The sequence below is a fragment of the Eulemur rufifrons genome, chromosome 9 (assembly GCF_041146395.1).
Source record: "Eulemur rufifrons isolate Redbay chromosome 9, OSU_ERuf_1, whole genome shotgun sequence".
Classification (NCBI taxonomy): Eukaryota; Metazoa; Chordata; class Mammalia; order Primates; family Lemuridae; genus Eulemur; species Eulemur rufifrons.
This window is the reverse complement of record NC_090991.1, coordinates 3,411,526-3,436,992: the sequence shown is the minus strand read 5'-3', so window position 1 is coordinate 3,436,992 and position 25,467 is coordinate 3,411,526.

Genomic DNA, 25,467 nt, shown 5'->3' with positions numbered 1-25,467 from the left:
ATTCATTTTTCTAGAACAGAGCAAGGTCCAAGACCCAGAAAAAGGAAGCTTGCTGCCAGGAAGAAATGCCTCTCATCTGCATTCTGCTGTTTTCTGGGCCCCAGGGGAGTACCCGCTCACAGAAATGTCCCTGGCCACTGGAGAGGTAGTGGTGTTCAAAGAGGAGAAGGTGTCATTGACAGGTTCCCTCAGCAGCTGTTTTATAACAGCATGCCTGTGTGCCAGGTATGATTTATTGCATTTGGAACAAGATCTAAAGCCAAATGCTGTAACAGTTTCATTTACCAACTATTAAATCCAGGTATAATGTGGTGCATCCCCCATTGTTCTTGCAGGGAAGGCGTGAGGGCTCCGCCTTCATGTAGACTCCAAAGCAACAGATGTCTGCCCCTGCACAGTGCTTAAGCGCCATCTGCCACAGATGCCTAAGCCCTGGTGTTGAAACACACTGCCCTGCCTTTGGGAGCCCCATCCACGTAGACTAAGCACAGGGTGTAGAGTCTCAGGAATGTGCCAGAGCAGACACGGGGGAAATGCCTCTTGTTCTACTGAGCAGACATCCCTGGCAGGACAGCCCGACAGCTGGAGATGTGAGATGCTTCACTGCACAGCTCCTCAAAGCCCAGGCTGCATGCGAAGCACAGAGACACGGCAATAGTGATGGGCCAGTGCTTGCAGGAGGCCCCAGAGCATGACTCCATTCTCCCACTCGCCCAAAGCGCCAAGGACTATTATCCCACTCTACAGATGAGGAAACTGGGACTAAATGAGGTGAGATGACTTATCTAAGAAGGTGCCCAAGGATTCTATGAACTCGCTAGTTTACAGCCCCTGTGGGTTACTCTCAGTTTACGTCCTGTCTCTGGTATGAGAAGTCCATGGTGGATTTTTTCAGATAACTCCTAACCTGGAATTGAAGGATTGCTCCACCGGAAGGATGCATCTCCTGAGTAGATCATCATCTGTGTTAGGGGTTGCTTATACTTCAGCATTACCTAGAAGATTTACTTAGAATACAGATGTCCAGGCTGTACTTTGAAAGATTCTAGTTTAATTGATTTGTGGTAGGATATTTTTTAAGTCCTTCAAGGGATTCAGATATCCGTCCAGGGTCTAGGTGCTCCTTAGGTGGATGGGGCCACTCCCCTGAGTTGGAGGGTACACACAGTACTCTCCTTCCTGTTACCTGTGGCCTACACCTGTCCCTTTGACCAAAAATCAGAACTAAGGGGTTGGGTTGTGGTCGCTAAGGAGGTTCTGGGAAATTTGCAAAAGGAGTGGAGAGCTTCCATTTCCCTGTGGATGGGATAAGTCCAGAAGCTCTGTGAGACCCGGGAGAATCTGTGAAGTCAGGAAGACATCTGGTTTAGAACAGGTGGGAAGCAGAGGGGAGGAAGCCCTGGGTTCAATGGAGAGGTGGCCCAGTGGGCGTCCCCACTCCTCTTGCAATGTTGTGGGTAAACTTATGACTGATAGGTGCAATTGTAAAATTATGCTAGTCTTTTCTATTAATATGTCTAGGAGTAGGGCCATGCCTCACTTATCGGAACACATTTTTAAGGGAAGAAAAAAATCATGTAAGTGGCCTCTTTGGGGCATGTACTAAGAACCTGTTGTACCTGAAGACAGGTGAAAAGGGACCTGGTAGCCTGTTGAGAACCATCCTTCACAAAACCTCGTAGTACACTGAACTGATTGCTTCAGGAGGAGACAGATAAATTTGGAAAGAACTATATTAGTTTCCTATTGCTGCTGTGATAAACTATCACAAATTTAGTAGATTAAAGCAACACAAATTTATTTTCTTACAGTTCTGAAGGTCAGAGATCTAAAATGGGTTATCAGGTCTGCATTCCTTCTGGAGGCTGGAGGGGTGAATTCATTCCCTCGCCTTTCCTGACTTCCAAAGGCTTCCTGCATTCCTTGGCTAGAGGCTGCAGCGCCATTGCTCCTGTTGTGAAATCACCTTTTCAGACGCAGACCCTCCTGCTTCCTTCCTGTAAGCACCCTTGTCATTACACTGGGCTCGCCAGGTAATCCGGGATGATCTCCCTGTCTCGGGAGCTTTGACTCAATTCCATTTGCGAAAGCCCTTTGACTGTGTTACCAGGGTCTCACTGATGAATTGTGATCATCCCAAATAATTCCACTGCCAGGAAATCATGCCAAGGAGCCCACAGAGCACTGTCCCAGAGAGGAAGGGGTATCTACAAGGGTTGCCTAGCCGTGCCCCTTAGCCGAGGGCTGGATCAGGGACCTGCAAGCCTGACCTTACTGGGACAGAGTCATACTTTGGCAACAACATCCTGGGAAATGAGCAGAACAAAAAGAGCAACTTAGTGGAGCCCAGCTTGGGGAATTTACTAGGGATCGGCACCCACAAGAGCATCACTGCAGCGATGGACCTGCACCTACCAGAGGGTAGGCCTGTCTGCCCCAGTGGCTCTGTGGGGACAGCCAGCAAATCTGTGGTGATGGGGACTGGCCAATGGGGGAAGAAGAAAGAACTCACAAAGGAGACACATGGAACTTTCTGCTAATATATGCAGAAGGTATGTGCACAGCTATGTGGAGAAGTACAAGACATGACCATATCTGCAGCCCAAGATGGCGATGGGCGTGACGTTAGACCGGAAACCAGTGCTCTGAAAATCCACCTGATGAAGGCAAGCCCAGGGTGAGGGGACTCAGGCTTCAGAGCTGGGCTTCTGCAGGTTTAACGTGCACACGAATCCCTGGAAACGCTTGGCAAGATGCAGACTCCAGTTCAGTAGGTCTGGAGTGGGGCCTGAGACTCTGCATTTCTAATTAGCTCCTAGAGGATGCTGCTGAGTCCGAACTGCACTTTGAGTAGCGAGGGCTCGGGGCAGGGCCGGCTTTATGGGCCTGTGACCTGTGCGGTCATACACACTAAAAAGGGCCCTGTACTTGGTTTAATGCTCTGCTGTAACCATTTTGAAATTTTTAATTTTCAGAATAAGGAAGTCCACATTTGCATTTTGCATTAGGCCCTGCAAATTATATGCAATCCTGGGGTATAGTCAGAGCAGATTCAGATCCTGTCTGTGCCCCTCCCAAATGCCCTGTGCTGGGGAGAGGTCCTTAGCTTCCGCATGCCACTTCCTTTGATTCTAAGGAAGGCTAACGGGCATTGCTGGGAGGGCCCGGTGAGATGTGCGAGATCCGAGATCCGGGCTGGGAGGCTGCGTGTGATGACAAGCAGCTGCTGACATTACCCCGGCAGATACCGCTCCCATTACCAGCAATTGTTGAGTGCTAATTTGTGCCAATACTACACTATTAGTGCTACTATTAAATATTTTTTTTTCTATTTAATTCTTAGTAATCATTTCCTGTTTAATCTCATGTAATTGGTACTAAATCCTGTGGTTACTCTTGTTTTAACGATGATCAGGCACCACTGGATGCTTAAAGGAAACCGGGAGTAACTGTTCCAAGGGAAACCATGTCACCCTGCGGCCAGCCATTTCCTTGTAACAGTGTCAGCCACAATTCTTTCTAGATGTGAGTCTCAAATCCTTACCAGGCTGGCTAGCTGCACCACCAGATGTCGTAAGTGTCCCTAGAAATCTGCTGCCAGAAGACTGAGCCCTCTCTGGCCAGGTAACAAAGAAGGTACCAGAGTTGAGGCAAGAGGGTATAGGTCAGACACTAGAAGCTCCAAGGTGAAAAATCAAGGTGTTTATGAAAAATTAGTTTTGTCCAAATGAAGCAGAAATGAATACCAAATAAAGCATAGGAGGAGTAAAGCTGTAAGTGCCAAGAGGTATTGTCAACAATATCCTGACCCCACACATTGGTTAATTCAGTGTGTTGCTTTAATTTCACCTGCTTCTTTCTTGGTCCTGTCTTTCTTAGGGCAATGTCCCTGAAGAAAGGTGTCAGGCACCCATCCTTCCTCAGTGCTCCCCTCCCTGTAGCATACAGTGCTGCCTTTAATGATGCTGTCGTCTCAGCTGCTTTCAAAGAAAAGACAAATCTGGAGAGGCAATTTATTTTCCTGACATTTTAGCACAGTTGTGCTCAATCCTGGCAACACATTGCAATCACCTGGGGCAGTCTTGAAACATGCCAACACCCGGGCTACATCCCATAGATTTTCATCCAGTTGGTTGGGAAGGTCCAGGTATTAGGGCTTTTTACAATCCCCCTTGGTTAGTCTAAAATGCAGACAAGTTTTTAATTGACAAGATTGTTTTAATTGGAGTCAGTGTACAAGCATGAGAGCCCGGTGACTGAGAGCACAAACACTGGACTCATACCGCCAGTGCTCGAATCCCTGGACTACTCCTTCCTGGACCTTGGCGATTTACTTAGCTTCTCTGTGCCCGTTTCCTCGTCTTATGAAACGGGGAAAAGGAGAATGCCTCCTTATAGGCTATGGTGAGAATTAAATGAGGTTTTATCTGTAAAGCAGTTCAGACAATGTCTGGCAAATAGCACCATGTAAGCTTTTGATAATTAAATATACTTTACACATGGTAAAACATAATGTGTTATCTATAAGGAAGGTGTACTATTAACTTAATATATTTTGCTAATTACTTAGATTAAATGATTTAAAATGTGTGAGGTTTAACTTTTCTAAGATGATGTATTGCTTTATTTTGCGTATTCTCTTTTTTTAATTCAAAGTATTGTGGGGGTATGAAAGTTTTTGGTTACATGGATCACTTTTGTAATGCTCGAGTCAGTGTTAAAAGTGTGCCTGTCACCAAGATAATGTTCTTTGTACCCATTAGGTAGGTTTTCGCCCATTCCCCTCCTACTCCCTCTTGGACATCCATTGAGACTTACTTTCCTCTATGCACATGTGTGCTCATCAGTTAGTTCCAATTTAATAGTGAGTACATGTGGTCTTTGTTTTCCCATTCTTTAGGTACTTCACTTAGGATAATGGTCTCCAGTTCCATCTAAATTGTTGCAAAAGGCATTAAGTCATCGTTCCTCATGGCTGAGTAGTACTCCATGGTATACATATACCACAAGTTGTTAATCCACTTATGAACTGGAACATTTGGGTTGATTCCACATCTTTGCAATTGGGTATTGTGCTGCAATAAAAATTCACGTACAGGTGTCTTTTTGAGAAAATGATGTCTTTTTCTTTGCATAGATACCCAGTAGTGGGATTGCTGGATCAAATAGTAGGTCAACTTTTAGTTCTTTGAGGAATCTCCATACTGTTTTCCATAGAGGTTGTACTAATTTGCAGTCCCACCAACAGTGTATAAGCATTCTTTTCTCTCTTCATCCACACCAACATCTATTGTTTTTGGACTTTTTAATAAAAGCCATTCTGACTGGGGTGAGGTGATATCTCATTGTGGTTTTGATTTGCATTTCCCTGATGATTAGTGACATTGGCATCACGTTACCAGATTTCAAACTATACTACAAGATTATTGTAACCAAAACAGCATGGTATTGGCACAAAAATAGAAACATAAACCAATGGAATGGAACAGAAAACCCACATATAAAACCATCCACATACAGCCAACTGATCTTTGACAAAGAAGACAATATACACTGGGAAAACGAACCCCTATTCAATAAATGGTGCTGAGGAAACTGGATAGCCACATGAAGAAGAATGAAACAGGATCCACATCTCTCACCACTCACAAAAATTAATTCAAGATGGATAAAGGACTTAAATGTAAGGCATGAAACCATAGAATTCTAGAAGAAAATGTTGGAAAAACTCTTCTAGATATCGGCCTAGACAAAGAATGTTTGAAGAAGACCCCAATGGCAATCACAGCAACAACAAAAATAGATAAATGGGACTTGATTAAATTAAAAAGCCTCTGCACAGCCCAGGAAATAATTAAAAGAGCAAATACGCAACCTACAGAATGGGAAAAAATATTCACAAACTATATATCAGATTAAGGGCCAATATCCACAATCAACAAAAAACTTAAGCAAATCAGCAAGAAAAAATCAAACAACTCCATTAAAAGACATGAACAGAAGCTTCCCAAAAGATAGAAAAATGGTTAAACATTAACTAACTTTTTTATTCTAATTTTGATGACTTTCTTCAGGCTAGTTTTCTACCTCTCTCTGGTCTGTAGTTTGCCTGTGTTGGTAGAGTATAAAAAAGAAAATGTCAGAGTTTCTTTGAACCCCCTAGCACAGCCTTCATAGCTAAGAAGTCTGTCCAATTAGAGCTAATTAGCAAACGTATATTTTTCTTCTGAACAACAGTATGTGGAAAGTTTTCTCATCATTAGCAAAGCTTAATTTCCAAAGACTGTGGTCCTAGCAGAGAATTTCCTACTGGTGGTCGTAGCAGGATGATGTTGGATTTGGAATCCGGTCCCTGCATCTAGATCGAGCTCTGGGAAAGAGCAGCAGTCCTCAAATTGTGGTCCCTGGAGCAGCAGCGTCGGCCTCCTCAGGGAAGTTGTTAGAAATGCATCTTCCAGGTCCCGTCCCGGACCTAGTGAGTCAGAAACTCTTGCAGCGAGGGCTCAGTACTCTGTGTTTGACTCTGATACTGCGAAAATTTGTAAAACATTCTCTAGAACATTTTCTTCAATTCTAAAATTATTTAGTTCTGTTTTTCCAATAAATTAAAATGAGAAAATCCCTACAGCAATTTCCACCAAATTCTTATCTTTAGCTTTTAAAATGTATTAAAAAAACACAACTGTGGCATAAATCAGAAAGTCTATAACTGTAATTAAAAATATTGGTTAATAATTCACTTGGTTGATATGTTTTGGAAATGTCCAGCTAATTTATTGTCAGTGCTTCTTTAAATTCTGTCAAAGGGCCTTAACTGCATATTTATAACATCATAAGCATGTCCTTCCTACTATAAACTCCTGTGTTTTATTTACTTTCCCTCCTTTTAGTTGTTTTTACTATTTTTGAGTGAATTATGCCCTATCAACATAATGTTATGTTTTATTGATTTGTTTCAGTTATGTTCAGAGTAAGAGATTTGGAATAGTCTATCATAACCTTTTACCAATATGATTGACACTTGGAAATAATAACTAAAACAAACAAACAATGGTGTGAAATGTATTTGCTTAGTATAAGCTGTGCACTGACATTTTTTTTTGCTTGAAAATTATCTATTTTCCTAGCAAATTAAAGTTGAATAAGTAGTTATAAAATGATAAGCATTACACAATGTGTTTCCCAATATACTATTATTTCCCCTTTCTAAAGCAAAACCAGTATAAGTTTAATATTCTTTATAAAAAGACAAATCTCAGGGCAAATGTCCAGAAGTAATAACTATTAAACTGTATTCTCAGATTTGCAAGTCCAGTACTCACTGCAACATTTTTGTATCGTGTTTTAGTTTCCCCCTAAATAAAATTAAAGGAAATATTTATTGTATTAATATCTTAATAAATTCTAAGATTTAAATAAAAGTGACCCTTCTTTTAAAGACTATTAGTTAATACATTTTCTACAAATAATATCCAAATTGACATAAGTTAAAATTTTTGAGTTTCGTGGTTTCTATCAATGGATTTCTTTACAATTCCTCAATATATACTATATGCACGGACCCAGGCATTTAAATAAAAAGGATACCTTTCTACATATCAAGAAACTGACCTCTCTAGCTTTCTGGGAAGAAGTATATTCATAAAAGTTTAGTTTGACTATTTCCAAAGGATTCTGTGAATTTTGACAAAACTACACAGTCCTTTAGTTGGTGTCCCTCTGTGAGAGATGACACCACTTTGTATTTGCGTAGTATTTGGTGTTCGCAGCTCTTTCACACAGAGCCACTGAGCCGGCTGGGAGACGAGCAGGGCAGGCGTCACTATTCCTTTCTCCTGAATGAGGAGACCAAGATGGAAAAGCCCACTCCCTTCCTCAGAGCTGGGCTGCTGCTGGGGGCTGGGGACTCTGGAAGAGGGTTTTCCGCCTCCAACAGTTTTCACTGCACCAAGACACAGATAGTGTCCACGTCAGGACCTGCTCCCTAGCGCTTCATGAAACGTAAATTCAAGGACAGGTGGCACTGACTCCGTTGCCCCAGTTTATCCACTTTCTGAGAGTCAACACTGAGAAACAGAAACTCTTGTGAGACAGCGGCAAACTTCGCTTCCTAAGTAGCTGCTTCTGGGTAACACACCCCACCCACGTAGGAACATTAAACACATGGTCTTTGACTGACTGATAAAATGTACTAGAGAAAATTGAACCTCCTGAACTTCGTTAAAGGTCTCAGACATGGTTTTAAAGTGTTCAGACAGTTCCCAGCTTTTCTTGGGTCTCGTGAGAGAAGAGGACCCTGGACCCACAGAGGGATTGGCTCAATCAGCAAGGACTGAGGTCGGGCAGGGGTGTCCCGAGGAGAGCAAGTTCTCCGTTGTGTACCCAGAGTCTGTAGAAACCCAGCAAACCGAATTGAAAAGGCTCAGGCTTAGAACACGGGTTCACAGTGAGTGAGTGGCGGCGTGTGCATCAGGCATTTCCCACATGTCAAACTGCCCCCCTTTCGGGACAGACACTTCAGCAATATGAGTAAGAGCCCAAGTTTGGAGTCAGACTGCCTGGGCACAGAAGCTGACTCTAACTTCACTTGCTGTGTGTCTTACCCAAATGACTCTCTCTGGGTCTCTGAGCCTTCATATTTAATATGGGCACAAGAGCCAGGGATGTGCTGAAGCCCTGCCTGTGAGAACCAACTGGGTCCATCTTTGTCCAGCTCAGCGTTCAGTGATGAAATGGTGGTTACCTGAAATTGGCCATGTGGGAGTATTTACACCATTGAAATTGGCAAAACATACAGAGTAGAGCTTTGTTCTCTTTATGTATTTTGATATAAAAGTACATAAATAGGTGGTTATTAAACATTTAACAGCATTGAGAATCTATCTATCCCTCTGCAATTGTTGACATCGTTAATTGAAATGAGTTCTGTCACTGGCTGGCATAGTGGCTGGGACAGGAGAGAGTCCAGTCCCGGGGAAGTGCTGAATTAGTAAGTAGAAACAGTCACAATAGTAATCCCTTCCTTCCTCTTCAGGTAGACTCAGGGTCAGAGCTTAGTTCCATTTCTGACATTGAGCAAATTTACTTTTCCTCTCTTTGCCTGCACTCTCCCTTGTTCCAGAGGAATGGAGACGGCAGTCCCCTGGCCTTCCTTGCTCCTGGCAGGATCCCTTATCAACTCCCTGGATGTCCTGAAATCCTTTCCCTACAGTAATTTTAACAAGGGCAGCCCCGAGAGCACAGTCAAAATTTTAAAAACCCATCATGTAGCCTTACTTGGCCTCTTTGGACCTGACACCACAGCTTCTGGGTCTTGGCTTTTGAACCAATGGTTCACATTAAGGCAAACCTCATCAGACAGCTGGGAACTTCCCCATGGCTATTTCCTGGGGTTTGTTCTCATTTAAATTTAAATGACTCCTGTTTCAAAGTGACTGAGATAAACTAGAAGAGCTGAGAAACTCTCTCTTTTCCTCCAAATTAGGTAAAGGAAATTCATAGACTCCCCAAGGAGCCAAATTATGAATATAGAGCCCTGAAATGTTACCCCCAAATTTCCAGAAATTAAAGAGGATTTCCTGGCACGTCAGAGCTGGAAGGGACGTACAGGGGGATCTCATACAATCCTCTCCTTTAACAGATAAGAAAAGAGAGGCCTGACACATTAGTCACCTGCCCAAGGGGGCACAGCTGGCTAGATGCTACAGCAGAAGGGACTGGGGTCTCTTCCCCCTGCACCAGGGTGTGGAGGATGTTAATCCATTTTTCAAACTCAAAAGTATCGACATCAAAGCAAATTCTATCTGACCCCAGGGGTTATCTTTTGTAAACATCTACTAATTGGTTTTGCCAACCTGAGACCTTTATGGTCTTTTCATCTAATTTCCCTTGTTCAGTGCATTTCTTCCTCTATAAAAATATCCATCTTTCCCCCCTGTCACATAGATGCACTCTCATGGCACCTCCTTTCAGCTGCTCCCTCCATGGAGGCTGTAAAGCTGTCAGCTCCACCAGTGACAAGAGCCAGGCCCACTGCTCTTCTGTCCTCTCTTCCAAATGGGGAGATGTGTGAGTGTCCCTCAGGCTGGCTCTCTCTGGAAGCTGCTGAACCAGAGAGGGGACTGGGTGTGGAATCTGCTAGTCTCATGGGGTGGGGCAACTATCATAAAGGAGGACCCCAGACTCACTGCCACCACCCGCGCTTGTGTCTAAGTCTGTGGTCCAGAAGGCAAATTGGTAACAAGTGCTCAGCACCTTCGAGCAATTTTTAAAACAAGATAGGGCAATGGTTTGCCATTCTGGGATGATTTATGTCAATATAAAACTGCTCACTTTTCAAGAAATCAACTTTGGGCTAAAATGGCATCCCTATTAGTGAGTTTATTTCCCTTTATTTGGATGAGTAAACACTAATTTTAAAAATAATTAAAGCAACATGGTGTTGACTTGTGTGCAGGGACGATGCTTTATGCGAAGATGGAATGTTTGTGTATGATTTTGTTTCTATAGTAGAGACAGGCTGAACATAACCAACTACATTTCTTTTTTGTCCCTTTTGAATTCCCAAATGCTATCACAAATATACTTGAAGTAAGTAGTTCTCCCCCTGGAGCATGTCTCACACTCACTTGTAGGGGTAGTAAAACTCAGATTTGCTGGGTCCCAAATCCCAGAATGTCTGGTTAGCAGGTCTGTTTTGGAGCCTAAGAACCTAAATGTCCAGCAAGTCCCCAGCCGATGCTTGCTGATGCTGCTGGTCTGGGGACCACATTGCTCTAAAATGTAGGAGCTCATTTAATGAGTCCAGACATAGACCACACTGCCCAGTTGTGCCTGATTTCTGAGCAGGCAGTGTACTTCTGAATACGGAGAAGGGCTGTGGCCAGGAGCAAATTTTAGAGAGCAATTTACAGCCCAGCCTTGGCCTGAGGACAGGCGCATAATATGCCAGGGTGAGATACATGGATCAGAGAAGAGCTTTCATCTGTGAAGATTCCATGGCAAGAGCAACATACATTTATTGCATATCCTTTAGTTTCTACTTAAAGGGGTGTCTCTGAAGGAGGAGAAAGCTGGCTCTAAACTTGCCAGGAAATCTGTGCTACTTAAATTTTTAGCATGGAAGAATAGAAATCAGTGTTACTTAAATTATGGGTCACATCTTATAGTGGGAAGTTTGTGGTTTTCAGAATCAAATGACTAGAGACTATATACTAGATCTACCGCTACCAGCCACGTGCTTGCTTTATCTCTTCAAGTCACATTGTGCAAAAAGGCAAACTCATAATTAGTCAACACGGTTGATGGGAGGGTTGGCAATTGTGTTATATAAAGTTCACACTGAAGGGATAGATCCGATGTGGACCTCTGGAGACCTAGCACGCAAGCTGCGATCAAGGACAGCAAAGGAAGTGGTAGTAGGTGTGCAGCCTCCCCTCAGTCTCAGCCTTTCTGCTCTGTTATGGGCCTTTTGGGCACTGCTAAGCCAAGAGGACCTGCGCACACAACATGCAGCCTGCACATGAGAAAGACCACACATCACATGCCCTGAGGCATCTTCATGGTCCAGCTACAAGCACACACTCTCTTGACGAAGATAAACCAACACACATACCCCCCAAAACAGAACAAAACAAACCTACCACTATTCATTTCTACAACTTCCCCCATGGTTCCTTGTTCAACAACTCGGTATTTGTTAACAATCATCTCTTACCTTTTTCTGGCAAATGGGCCAGGCCCACAGCTTTATCATGACTTTGCATCATCTCTCAGGCAACTCAGTTCTTGAAAAGTCCATGCTTATGCCAGTAAATGGTAAGAGTGTAATAAATAGTAAGTTTTAATTTTTATTACTATGAGAGTATAAAAAAAACAGAATATGACAATCATCCTTCCCCACCTTGTCCAGGGAGCTTCTCTAAAACAGTTCATACACAACACATGGATTTCTTAGAGCAAAAAAAAAAATCTATAAAAAGTAATTCATGAAGACATAGAAATCCTAAGTAGACCTATCACCACTAAAGAAATTGAGTAGTCAAAGAGATACTCCCGAAAAAAACATCAGATCTAAATGTCTTTGTTGGGCATGATTTATCAAATTTTAAGGAAATTTTATTATTCCAATTCTATGAAAATTTGTCCAGAGAATAAAGAGGAAATGATACATCAAACTAAAAAGCAAAACAATTCACTTTGTGATGCTATAATAATGTTGAGAGCAAAATCAAGATACCATTAAAAGAGGAAATTATAGGCCACTTTAAAAATAAAGACGCAAAATTTCTAAATAAAATTAATTTCAACAATTTGTTTTGAAAATGTGTAGTTTCCCCTGCAGATAATGTAATATCATGTAGTAGTTGAACTGGGCTTACAAATAGATGAATAAATGCAAAACGTGCTGTGAACAACAATCTAAATAATACATATGATGTCACTTTCATGAAGTATAAAACTATAAAGCAATAGAAAATATTGTTTCTAAATTTTATACATGTACTAGAAATAAAAAAGCATGCAGGAGATAATGCACGTCACCATTAGAATAGTGGCACATCTGAGAATGGAGAGACATGGAAAGGATGGAGGGCTTTATGTTTGTCTTTAATGTTTTGTTTTTAAAGAGAGTTGAGGCAAAGTGGCAAAATGTTTACATTCTCTAAATGTATATGGTCATCTCTAGGTGTTACATTCTCTCCTTTCCATCTGTGTGTTTGAAATAGTTCAGTACTGTGGCGGGCTGCATAATGACCCCCCAGAGATGCCCATGTCCTAATTCCTGGAACCTGTGAATATGTTAATTTACATCATAAAAAGGGCTTTGCAGATGTGATTAAATTAAGAATGTTGAGATAGGGCGTTTATCCTGCATTATTTAGGTGGACCCACTGTCATTTCGAGGGTCCTTATAAAGGAAAGAGAAAGGCAGGGGAATCAGAGTGGCAGAAGCGAGGACAGAAGCAGAGGGGGAGTGAGGCGGCACGCGGCCACAGCCTCCAGAAGCTGAAAATGCAAGGAAGTGGGTTCCCTTCTAGATCCTCCAGAAGGAACACAGGCCTGGTAACCCACTTTAGACTTCTGACTTCCAGAACTGTAAGAGAAGAAATTTGTGTTGCTTTAAGCCACTAAATTTTTGATAATTCATTACAGCAACAATAGGAAACTAATATAATCATTAAAATTGTCTTATATCAGTGGCTAAAAGATAGAGTTGCTAATAACATTGAGGATTATGTTAATCATTTAGATAAAAATAATAAATCAGAATCATTACCTCATTCCTTAAACCAAAATAAATTCCAGACATATTAAAGGTGATTTTAAAAAAACTATAAGCACAGAAGAAAAAAAAATGGGACATTTAAAAAATAATCTTGATATAATAAAGAAAACTTTTTTTAACCAAAGTGAGCTCCATTGGCTGTGAAAAAAGATTAAAATAATTGCATGTATAACAAGCAATGTTTATGAATGAGAAAAATTACCATAGACAAAGTCATAAGGCAATCAACTTCTGCAAAGAATTTTTGCAATAAATATGAGTAATGGCTTACTCTCCTAAATATGTAAAGAATTCTTACAAAACAATGAAAAGTTATCAACTGCTTAATAGAAAAAAATTGGCCGAGTATATAAGCAGGAAATTCACAAAGAAATAAAGACCAACAGCTGATAAACACATTAAAAGATAATCAACATCAGTCTTAATAAGACATTTTAGAAATTAATAGTTAAAAACATGAAAAACTATTTTGCATCTAAGATGTTGGCAAATATTTAAAAAGCTTCCTAATATGTAGTATATGAGCCAGTGTAAACAACAAGTCACCCTCTCGCATGGCTGGTAAATCAGAACCAGTTTGCAGACCAATTGGCAGTACACATAAATTTAAAATGCGCATCATGCCTTCTGACTCAGCAATTCTATGTCTCGTAATCGGCCTGAACATAGATGTTCATTGCCACATTGCTTGCGTTAGCAAAATATAGGACACAACCTGTGGATCCATTACTAGGGGACTGGGCAAATAAGTTAAGTTATACTCTGCGTGTGGCCATGCAAAAGAGGAGGTTAATATTTATGAACCTGATATGTTTAAAAATTGTTAAATGTTTAAGCAAAATAATCAAGGTGTAGTAAGGCATATATAACATACTCCCATAATAAAATGGAAAATATTATTAAAAGCAATAACATATATCCATGTATTAATAGTAAATGGATACTAATGCATGCAGGTTTGACTGTCAATAGATAATAATAGATATTTGTTCTACTGTCTAAAAAAGTATTTTTGAAAGGCTAAGTTGATCACAGTAGTAGGGACTTCTGGGGAAAGGGACTAAAGAAATCTATAAAAAAGACAGACTTGCTTCTCTTTGTACATACTTCGTGCTCTGATTTTTTTTATAAATGTAATGTTAATTTTTAATTAAAAGCAGTTAATCAAAGAAACCCGTATGGAATAATGAGTCACTGAGATTTTTTAAAACTAGGAATGACTCATAAACCTCCCAAAGGCAGATATTATCTGTTATTAAAATGTTCTTTACATGTCTTCTGTCTAGGAACTATAACTGCTTCTATTATCTATGCATGGAAATTAAATTAATACATGCAACTTGATCTCAACTAGCAAAACAATACACACACACACACTCACTCATACTTGGCAAGAAAAAAAGACTGCATAAGTATATCAAAAATTTTATTTATTTATTTTTATTTTTTCCATTAAGAAAAAATTTAGTTAGGTGATTGTCTCTGTTTGGTAAGTATATTGAGTAATTATTATTATTTTTCTTGTATTTTTATTTTTTTGTATTTTGCCAATTAGTTTTTATTATTTTTATAAAGAGAGACTATAATTTTCAAGTTACCAGATATAATTTTTATATATGCATATACATATATATGTGCATATATATAAGACCTAAGTTATATTTGAAAAAATATACAAAAAATGTATTAAAGTGAAAGGAAACTCATCAAAAGTGTTAATAGTACATAGCTTGTCCTATTAAAATTTTTTTCTTCATTTTTCCATTTTCCAAGTTTTTTGTGATGAGAATTATTGTACTTTAAATGAAAATATATTTTAAATGCTAGTCATAAAAAATGGGAAATTCTATTTTTTGGTTTTAATAAAAATTTTCAGATTCTTGTAGGCTTTCTACAATTAAAACAAATGAAAATTCTTTCCTATTTGGTAGAATTGGTTTTTTCAGAAAGGACAAGAAATATATATTGAATGAATAAATAACTTTTTAAAATTCCTTATTGGAAAGCAGTCATTGGAAATAAAATCCAGACGATGGATCTACTTTGGGGAGCACCTTTCCATTTTGAGCCATGAGGGGAGCAATGTTAGAGACTTTTCTGCACTGTGCCTTCGGATTACTAATAATTGCAATTAAATACATGATTTGCTGAACACCTAAGGAAAAGAGAGCAGAGCATCAGCTCTCCCTAACAGAAGGCCAAACCTTCTTGACTTGACTGGAAATGATCCCAAGGAAAGTTTCAAAAGGGTGTAGGGTGGATGGGAGAGAGAGCAAGAAAACTTAACCATTCCAAACCCAAGTGATGGGATGTGGGGGTGTGGGGGAAAGACCACAGTTAGACAAAGCACAATCCAATGAGAGTTAAAGTATTGCAAAAGAAGATGCTAATCTATACTTACATGCTTTTATTTCAACCTTTGTTTATTAGCATATCTACAAAGTGACGTCATGATTGAGGCATTTAACAAAACTCGGTCTTTTTGTGGAAGCGCACACGCTAACGCAGCCACTGAAAGTCTCTTCAGAGCCACACTAACATTTGTTGATTCTCCCAACTTTACTGAACCACTTGGCAGCCACAGGAATATTGCATTTTAATGAGAATAGAGAAAAAGCAACAAAGCATAGACAAAAAAGAGGTTCTAGAAGGCATTTTAAATTTTATAAAGGTTGACATCTTCAGGGGAAAATGGGAAATAATTTCACCATTTTGGGCAAATATATTTTTTACTATGCAATATGGAAAAGCACAAAGAGTAATGTAACAAGCACATGGGTATCAAATACCCAAATGTGATGTGTCAACATTTTGTCACATTTGTTTCATGTTATTACTTTTAAGAAATAAAATATTATAAATAAAGTTGAAGTCCAACATTTTCCATCCTTCCTTCACCAGACATAACCACTCTCCTCATATAAGTAAATATCCATAAATAATAGATACTACTATTATGTATGAATTTTAAATATCGATAAGGATGTCATCTTGTATTTATCCTCCCACAAATTGATTTTTTCATCCCACTCTATGTTTGCAGGATTTAACCAGGGACATGAATGTCTGGTTCATTCATTTCAACACCTTCAAAGTGTTCTGTGGATATAACACAATTTATCAATTCTTCCATTGATGCATATTTAGGTCTTTTCACCTTTTTGCTTTAACAAATAACTCTGCCATGAATATTGTTTTATATGTCTCCAGGTGCACCTGCTCTAAAGTTTCTCAGTAAAATTCTGAGCCTCAGGAATTAGGCAGCTTTAGTCTTAATAGACATTGCTGAGTTGTTCTTCAAAATTGTTTTACAAATTTATGAAGTAGTTTCTTTAGCAAGGTATAAGAGTTTACATCTTACCACATTCTTGTCAATTTGGAATTTGAAACTTTTAATTTTTGCTATTCTGTTGGGACTGAAATAGCATATGACTTTTGTTTTAGCTTTCATTCTCCTGGTTAAAAGCAACCTTAGTATTTCATTTACATGTTTATTTACCATCAAGTTTTCTCTTCTGTTAAATGTCCATTTTGGGGGTTATTTGTATTTTTTATTGATTGGTAGAGTTAAAAAAATAGTTCCTGGACATTGTTTGCCAGTTACATGGGTTGAAATATATTTTCCCACTCTGTAAACAATGTAAGTGTGTTCACATTGTAATACTTTTTGTCTATTATCATATGGAAATATTTTCATTTAAATTTAATCAAACTTATAAAAATGTGTCCTTTCATGGTTTGCATCATTTTTTTTTTCGGTTAAAAAATCTTTCCCTACCTTAAATCATAGTGATATTCTCTTACATTTCTTTCTAAAAGTTTTATAGTTTAGATTTTTCTAATTTGTTCATCTATTCAACTGAAATTTAATTTTGTGGATGGTATGAAGTAGGGAACTAATTTCATTTTCTTGCTTATGAATAGCCATTTTTTGGTGTCCTGTTTATTGAACAGTATATTATTTCCTTATCAATTCATTATACCATCTTCATGTTTTATCAGACGTGTGTGGGTTGGTTTGTTTCTGAGATCTCTATTCTAACCCATTGTTTTTTCTATTTCTAGGTTATTACCATAACTTTATTAATATGGTTTACAATAAATCTTAATGAATGAAAGGGCAAACCTGTCACCCACATATTCTAAGTGCCTTGCTGGTTGTATGTATTCCTTCATACGAAACTTAGCATCACCTTCTTAGTTTAAGTGAAAGACTATATTTGAAATTTGACTTGAATTGCATTGAATTTATGGATTAATTTGGAGAATTAATCACCATGCACCACCATAAATTTCAAAATGTATACTCATCTTGATTCATTCATTTAACAATTATTGCTGAGTGCGTACTGTATACTGGGTATAGTTCTAGGCATTAACTATACAGAGGTAAAAACTCAAAATGGACCCAACCCTGACGCTGTGACATGTACATAATCAAATGACTAAATGAGCGTGAAAGCAAGTGAGGTATAAACTGGTAAGTGCTGCAGAGAAATGCAGCAGGGAGGGAGGAGAGTGAGACCTGGAAGCTGGGGGAGGGGCAACTTTAAGCCTGTTTATGTGACAGGGTTCAGTAAAGAAAACAAAAGCCATTCAACCTGTTCCAACAAGGAACATTTACCTGCCAAACCTGATGACAGTGCTGAAGAGTCATACAAGAGCTTGTGAAGCAGCCCAGAAACCAGCAACAGATGGAAGCTGCTGTCCTCGCTAAGGAAACGCATGAAATGTGCCAAACAGACCCCTTCCCTTTGACTGTTCAGTGTTAGGAGGAGCCGCAGGTAGTCTCAGCTGCTAACTGGATGGGGTCATTTTTGCATCAGCCATGGAAGGAATCTTCCGTTATGAAACAAGAACTTTAAACCAGAAGAGTCTGCATTTTTAGGAATCAAAAGCAGAATATTTGTGAGTGGGTTATTAGGTGTAATCATGACTTCAAGCTTTCAGGTTCTTGGACTTGTTATTCTGGCTGTTCAAAACATGGCGCCACTTATTAGTTACTGTTTCAAAATATATGCCGTAAAATTATGGCGACAGTAAAAAGACCAGTGGTTTTCAGCGGTTAGGGAGTGGGACTGATGAACAGGCAGAGGATTTTCAGGTCAGCGAAAATATTCTACGATACTATGATGGTGGACACATGTCATCAAATATTTGTCCAAACCCACAGAATGTACAACGCCGAGAGTGAACCCCAATGTCAACTATGGACTTTGAGTGATAAAGATGTGTCAAGGTGTATTTATCAATTACAGCAAATGTACCACTCTGGTGTGGGCTGTTAATCATGGAGGAGCAGGGAGTGTATGAAAAATCTGTACCTTCCCTCAGTTTTGTTATGAACCTAAAACTACTTCAAAAAAATCTTAAAGATTAAAAAAAAATTAAATATGTGGCACATCCTGCAGGGCAGGGCACCAGCCTCACGGGGTATTGTTTCATAGCTGACGTCATCACAGAGAGTGTCAGTCAGGGTCCCATCAGGAGACAGAAACTATGCAGCCATTCAACCAGGGCAAGTTGGCTGTAAAGGTTTATTAACCTTAACAGGGAATTGGAGTAAGGAGAGATTGGCTGGTAAGAAGTGACGGGAACCCTAAATTATACAGGAATAGAATACCTAAGCCATATCCTCAACCCCTAGGGATGAGACAGAGCAACCAAGGATGAGACACCCCTGACCCCGCCTGGAGCTGAGCTCCAGACCCCACTGGAGAGGGCAGGGCCGTGGCTCTCTCACTGGTGGAAAAGTGTCTATATTGCTGTGTCTGCAGAACTTACTGGCAACTGGTCTTCCAGAAGTTGCCAGAAATCCTCCCTCCAGGACGGTGAGGAAAGCTGTTCAAGGGCATGCTGAGGGAAGCTACCAGGGAACCTGCTGCTGGGCAGCCACCCACACTGTTGGAGCGAGCACAAGGGAGCTGCGCTGAGCACGAGGGAGCTGCGTGAACTTCAGGAGTCTGCTAGGAGAATGCATCAGAATCGAGAACGTAGCCCCGTCTTCCGGCAGGGTCTCTCGGGACACTGCATTGAAAAGCCAGCTACCAAAGGAAAAGAAGAACAGGCATATTTCAAAATAGCTAGAAGAGAATAGTTTGAATGTTCCTAGCATAAAGTAAAAGTAAATATTTAATGTGATGAATATCCCAATTACTCTCATTTGATCTGTTACACATTATATGAGTGTATCAAAATAGCACATGTATCCCAAAACTATGTTCATTTATTATGTATCACTAAAATAAAGAAAGAAATAAAGAAGAAGAGCAGGTAATGAAAAGTGACTTTGGAGCAGAGAGGCAACACACTGATAACTGGCACATGGAATATTCAGGAAGGAATTCTAACATGCTGTCAGCTACTTCCAGATGATGGAGAACATAGGAAGAAAGCTTTTCTGCATTTTTTTCCTCTATGAAATGTGTTCCTTGGTCAGAAGCATTTGAGGGTTAGAGTAGAAAGGCAGAATACCATGACAACGAGTGAGACACTTCATTCCAGGAAAACACAGGCAACAACTTTAAATAACTGTGACTCTACCATGTGCTACAGAACACGAGTAGTTCCCCATCATTCTGCAAGGAGGTCACTGCTGCTAAAGATGTGAGCAACCCAACCCCAGCATTGCATCCCGAGAATGTGATGTCTTGGGGCCACTTCTGGTACCATCACTATAAGAGTCAGTATCCAACCAGGAAATAGAACTGCTCCTAGGAATCTTTAAAACAAGAGGAATCTAAGACAGGGAATTGGTTACGTAAGTTTTGGAAGAGCTAAGAAGCCAAATAGAAAACAGTGAAGCAACCCAAACAGTAGCAAGAGCAGGAAGCCACTATCATCTCCAAGCTGAAGGGACAGAGGAATGAAGGGGTCTGACTGCTGTCCAGAGACCGGCTTCCCCCTCTGGCCTGTCCAGCCGAAGCCGAAACTTCATGAGTCTTATGGCCACTGCTGGAGACAATACCCAAGTCAGAGAGGAGCAGAGGAACACAGCAGCTTGTCCTTTCCTCCTCTCCTCCAATTTCCAATCTTCTATTTCTCAGCTGACCGCAGAGCTTGGGAAAACAGCCTGCAGGTGGCAGCCTCCCTGAGAGCAGAGGAACGGTGAGAGGGACCGGGCTGAGGACTGATACTCTGGGTATCGGTAAATTTTTTTAAGTATACAGGGAAGTCTGTGGATCAGCCAGGTCTGTGGACCATTGGGATGCACTAATATGAGTGTCTGTTCCTAGAAGGCAGGGACCTCAGCTTATTTATATTTATATCCCTAGAAATTAGCACACTGTCTGGCACATGATAAATAACTACTGAATGACTAAATTAATGAGATGCTCTAAATTAATAAAAGCTGCACAGAGGAGAGAGGGACTTGCATGAGGCCTTAAAGAAAGGAGGGCTCAGAGGAAGGCAATCCACCCAGGAGGAAAAGCAGAGGTGCAGGAATGTATACGATACCAAAGAAATAAGAAATAGATCAAATTGGTGGGAGAGACTGGTTCATTCTGGTTATCCTGCCAAGAACAGACTGCAGGGGGCAGGGGTAGAAATGTGGTCACTGGTCAAGCGAGGTGACACTGGACCAGAGAAGAGATGGTGGTGGCTGGGCAGGATGGCAGCCTTGGAGGGAGGGAAGGACACATATACATAGGATATAGTTTAGAGATAGGGTGGCCCTTGTTTGGCTCACAGTCTAGTGGACAGTGGACAGGTGGGAACTGCAAGCAACAAAGGCAGAGAACAACACAAGGACAAGTTCTATGTCAGCTCAGGGTCTCCCATCAACCTGGCCTTGCATGGTTCCCACGAAGACCAGAGCAGGTTCACATGAGCCCCGTCCCCTGGGGCCAAGAGAGGGCCAGTCACTCCTGTTCCAATAACATTCAGATCTACCCACAGAGGTAACAGCAGCCTTCTGTGTTTCATTAAAATGTTTTTTAGGCCTTACCTCTTGAATGCAAGAGATGCTGAGGCTGTATCTGTATTTGCCAATAGATTATATTATATAATGATCTATTATATCCATTATATATGATTATTAATTTCTAGTCGAGTCTTTTTAATACTAGAAAGCTAATTGATTTCCTTCTCTGTAAAGTACTGATTTTTTAAGGACAAAAACACAAAGCTGACTTCAATTATATGGATCAGGAAAACCCCATTATCACAGTTTTTATTTTTCCTGTATTCATGTCCCCTGTGAATGAACAGCAAAGTGAGAGAAAGCCGGCGAGGACCCCTCGCGCGGGCCTGTTCTCTGCAGGAGGCGCTCTTCATGTGATCCCAGATCTCACGCATGTGACAGCCTACATGCTCCTGGCCACCCTCTAACTGGAACTTTCTTTCAATAATCATCCTAAATATTCCTTTATTAAATCCCTTCTGAGAACGTGGAGTTGTCCCCTGGACACTGCCGGCAGATGGCTTTCTCCGTTGGCTGTTTATTCTATTGCCCATTACTGCCTCTTCCACCCCTCTGTTTGGCTTGGTGTTCAGGAGAGAAATGTGGTTTGTATTAATATCTTCGGTCGTCCTTCATAAATCAATACTCAGAGTCACTCACTTATCTTTATTGCCTTCCTTTCAACCCTCTGCTATTTACTGTGCTTGTCACATGCTTCTCCAAACAAACATTTTAAGACTCTTGAAGGTGTCAAATGAAGTGGCCACAGGCATTTAACAGGATTCTCCGAGGAGAGCCTTGACCAATGAGGTCAACAGTTGGGTAGGGACAGGTCACACTTTCTCACCAGGTCGCGGAACTGAGATTGAGGGCACAAAACGCACTGAGGCTGAGTGCTCCAAGCAGGCGCCCTAAACGGTTGAAGGAATGTAGGTACAAAAGCCAGAAGACAATTTAAGTAAAAATACTAGTGTACTTCCCCCATCTTGCCCAAAAGAATCAAGAAAAGCAAAATCACAGGGTGGGTGGCAGAGAATCAGGGCAAGGTGGGAGCTGTATGCCACACGGAAATTTTGCCAAATAAAGTAGAAGTTGAACCAAAGCTAAGAAAGATAAGAGCAGATGAGCAGAAATCTTAAATTATGACAAAGTTAAATTTACCACTCTGTCCTTTTATGGATGGTAATTTTTGTGTCCTGTCCAAGAGATTTTTGCCCACCCCAAAGTCATTAAGGTATTTGCCTATATTTTTTGTCTAGAAGTTTTATATTTATGACTTTTGTGTTTGTGTTGAGGGGGCTATTGTCCATCCCAGCTCAGTTTTGCATATGGAATGATAATGGGACTGAGCTTTATTTTTGCCCTCATACCTGTATCTGGTGGCTCTAGCACAGTTTGTTCAAAAGGTTTTTCATCTGCTGTTGAATTGACCTGGGACCTAAACCAGCACACAATTGACCACATGTGTAGATCAATTTCTGGGCTCACTTTGTTCTATTATTCTTTTGTCTATCTTCATGCCCTTTCTATACTGTCTTGACTGCTGTAACTTTGTCCTAGGTCCTGAAATCAGGTAATGCACATGCTCCAGTTTTGTTTTTCTTTTAAAAGATTGCTTAGGATAGTCTCAATCCCTTGACGTTCCTCATAAAGCTTAGAGTCATGGGATTTTGATAGAGATTCTCTCAATTTGGGCAGAAGGAATATTTTAAAATTATTGTCTTCCAGTCTGTGAACATAATATATTTCTACATTATTCTACTGTGTCTGTTTTCAGCAATGTGACTGCAGATATCTCACATGAACTTTGTAAGATTCTCCTGTATTTGCTGGTTTTAACGTACCTAAATGGTATGTTTAAATTGTTTGTTGTTGTTAAAGATATACCACTGATTTTCCATACATTGTGTAGAATGCAACCTTACTAAATTTATTAGTTACAGTAGATTTATTTGTAGATTTCATAGAATTTTCAACGTATACAATAATGTCATCTGCAAATAAAGATACTTGTTTTGCCCTAATCTTTCCTTTCTTTTTTATTCCCTCTGTCTTTTTCACCATGTAGAATATCTAGTATAGTGGTGAATAGTAGTAGTGATAATGAACATTTTTGCTTTTTCTTTTGTCTTAGGAGAAAAGCACTTAATATTTCACAATTAAGTATTACATTAACTATAGGTTTTTCATTGATGTTCTTTGTTAGGTTGAGTAAATTTCATTTTATTCCTACTTTGCTCAGATTATTTTCTAAAATCATGAATGGATATTGAATTCTGTCAGATGCAATTTCTGTCTCTAAAGTGATGATGATATGATTTTATTTTTCTATTCTCTTAATGTGATAAATTACGTTGACCGATTCTTAAACTTTTAAACCACTCAGCATTCCTGAGATTAGTCTCTACTTGTACATAATGTGTTACTGTTTTGATATATTGCTGAATTGTATTTGCGAATATTTTGTTAGGGTATGTTTAAGGAAATTGCCTTCACCAACATAGGTTTATAAAGTCTCTAATTGCCTTTTCTGGTAGCACCTTTGTCAGGTTTTCATATCAGGCTAATGCTGCGCTACTAAAATAAATTTTGAAATTACTCTTCTCCTCTATTTTCCAAAAAAGTTGGCATAAAATTGGTGTTATTTTTTCATTAAAAATTTGATAGGATTCACCAAAGAATCCATCTAAACCTGTAGTTTCTTTGGTAGGAGGGTTTTGTTTTCTTTTACTATTATTACAATTTCAATTCCTTTAATAGATATGGAGCTATTTAGGTTTTCTATCTTTTTTGTGTCAGTTTTATATGTTTTATCATGGAATTTGTTGATTTCATCAAAGTTGTTTAATTTATTGGCATAACTATATTTTTAATGTTGCATATATTTTTTTTAATGTCTGTAGGATCTGTAGTAGAATCCCCTCATTTCTTCTTGATCCTGGTAATATGTATTTTCTCTTTCTTATTCTTTATCAATGTAGCTAAAGATTTATTCTCTTCATTATTTTTTTCAAAAAACTAACTTTTGAGTTTACTTTTTATATTATTTTGTTTTATTGTTTTGGTTTTTTAAAATCATTTTTTCCTCCTATTTTAGGTTTAATTTACTCTTTGTATGATTATTGAAATGGGAACTTAGATTATTTATTTTATACCTTCTTTCCTAATATAAGTATTTTAAACTATAAAGTTTTCTTCTAACTAGTGTTTTAACTACATTCTACAAATTTGATGTTATGTTTTGATTATAATTCAGTTTAAAATATTTTCTGATTATCTACTGCAATTTTTTCTTAGATCCTTCATTTACTTGAAAGTGTGTTGTTTCATTTAAAAATATTTTGGATTTGGTGGGTATTTTATGTTATTGATTTCTAACATAATACCACTGTGATCAGGTAATATATGCCATATGAAACTTGTTTCATAGACCAGCGCATGAAAAGGATTTCTCATGTGGGGACAGATATGCTCTGTGTCTAGGGCTCCTCAAGGTTCTCATTTGTCATGCTAGCCCACCCAGCCCATACAGAACTGTTAAAAGTATTTAAATTTTTCAGTTAGATGCTCCGTACTCTCTTCTGTGGTGCATTCCTTCTCCAGTCACTGTTCTGACAGGCGTGAAAGCTGCCAGGGGCTTCTTTTTCCACGAAAAGATTTTCTGAAATTTAGTTCATTCAATTTTCTCAGCTCTTTTATTGGTTCAGGAAAAGAAAAACCCTCTATAACTAGTATAACTAGTAGCTTATTTGGAATGTTTAGGTTATTAGGTGAGACACAGACTCTTGTAACTGTATATATCCTCCCATTCAAAGTCTTTTTTTTTTTTTTCTGGCTCAGGCATTTTTTTTATTGTGATAAAATATACATAAACAAAAGTCAGCATTATTAACCAACTTTTTTTTTTTTTTTGAGAGAGAGAGTCTGGCTCTGTTGCCCGGGCTAGAGTGCTGTGGCATCAGCCTAACTCCCTGCAACCTCAAACTCCTGGGCTCAAGCAATCCTCCTGCCTCAGTATCCCGAGTAGCTGGGACTACAGGCATGCGTCACCACGCCCAGCAAATTTTTTCTATATGTATTTTTAGTTGTCCAAATAATTTCTTTCTATTTTTTTTTTTTTTTTTTTTAGTAGAGATGGGGTCTCGCTCTTGCTCAGGCTGATCTTGAACTCCTGACCTTGAGTGATCCTCCCACCTTGGCCTCCCAGAGTGCTAGTATTACAGGTGTGAGCCACCTCGCCTGGCCTTAACCATTTTTTAAGCGTACAGTTCAGCGG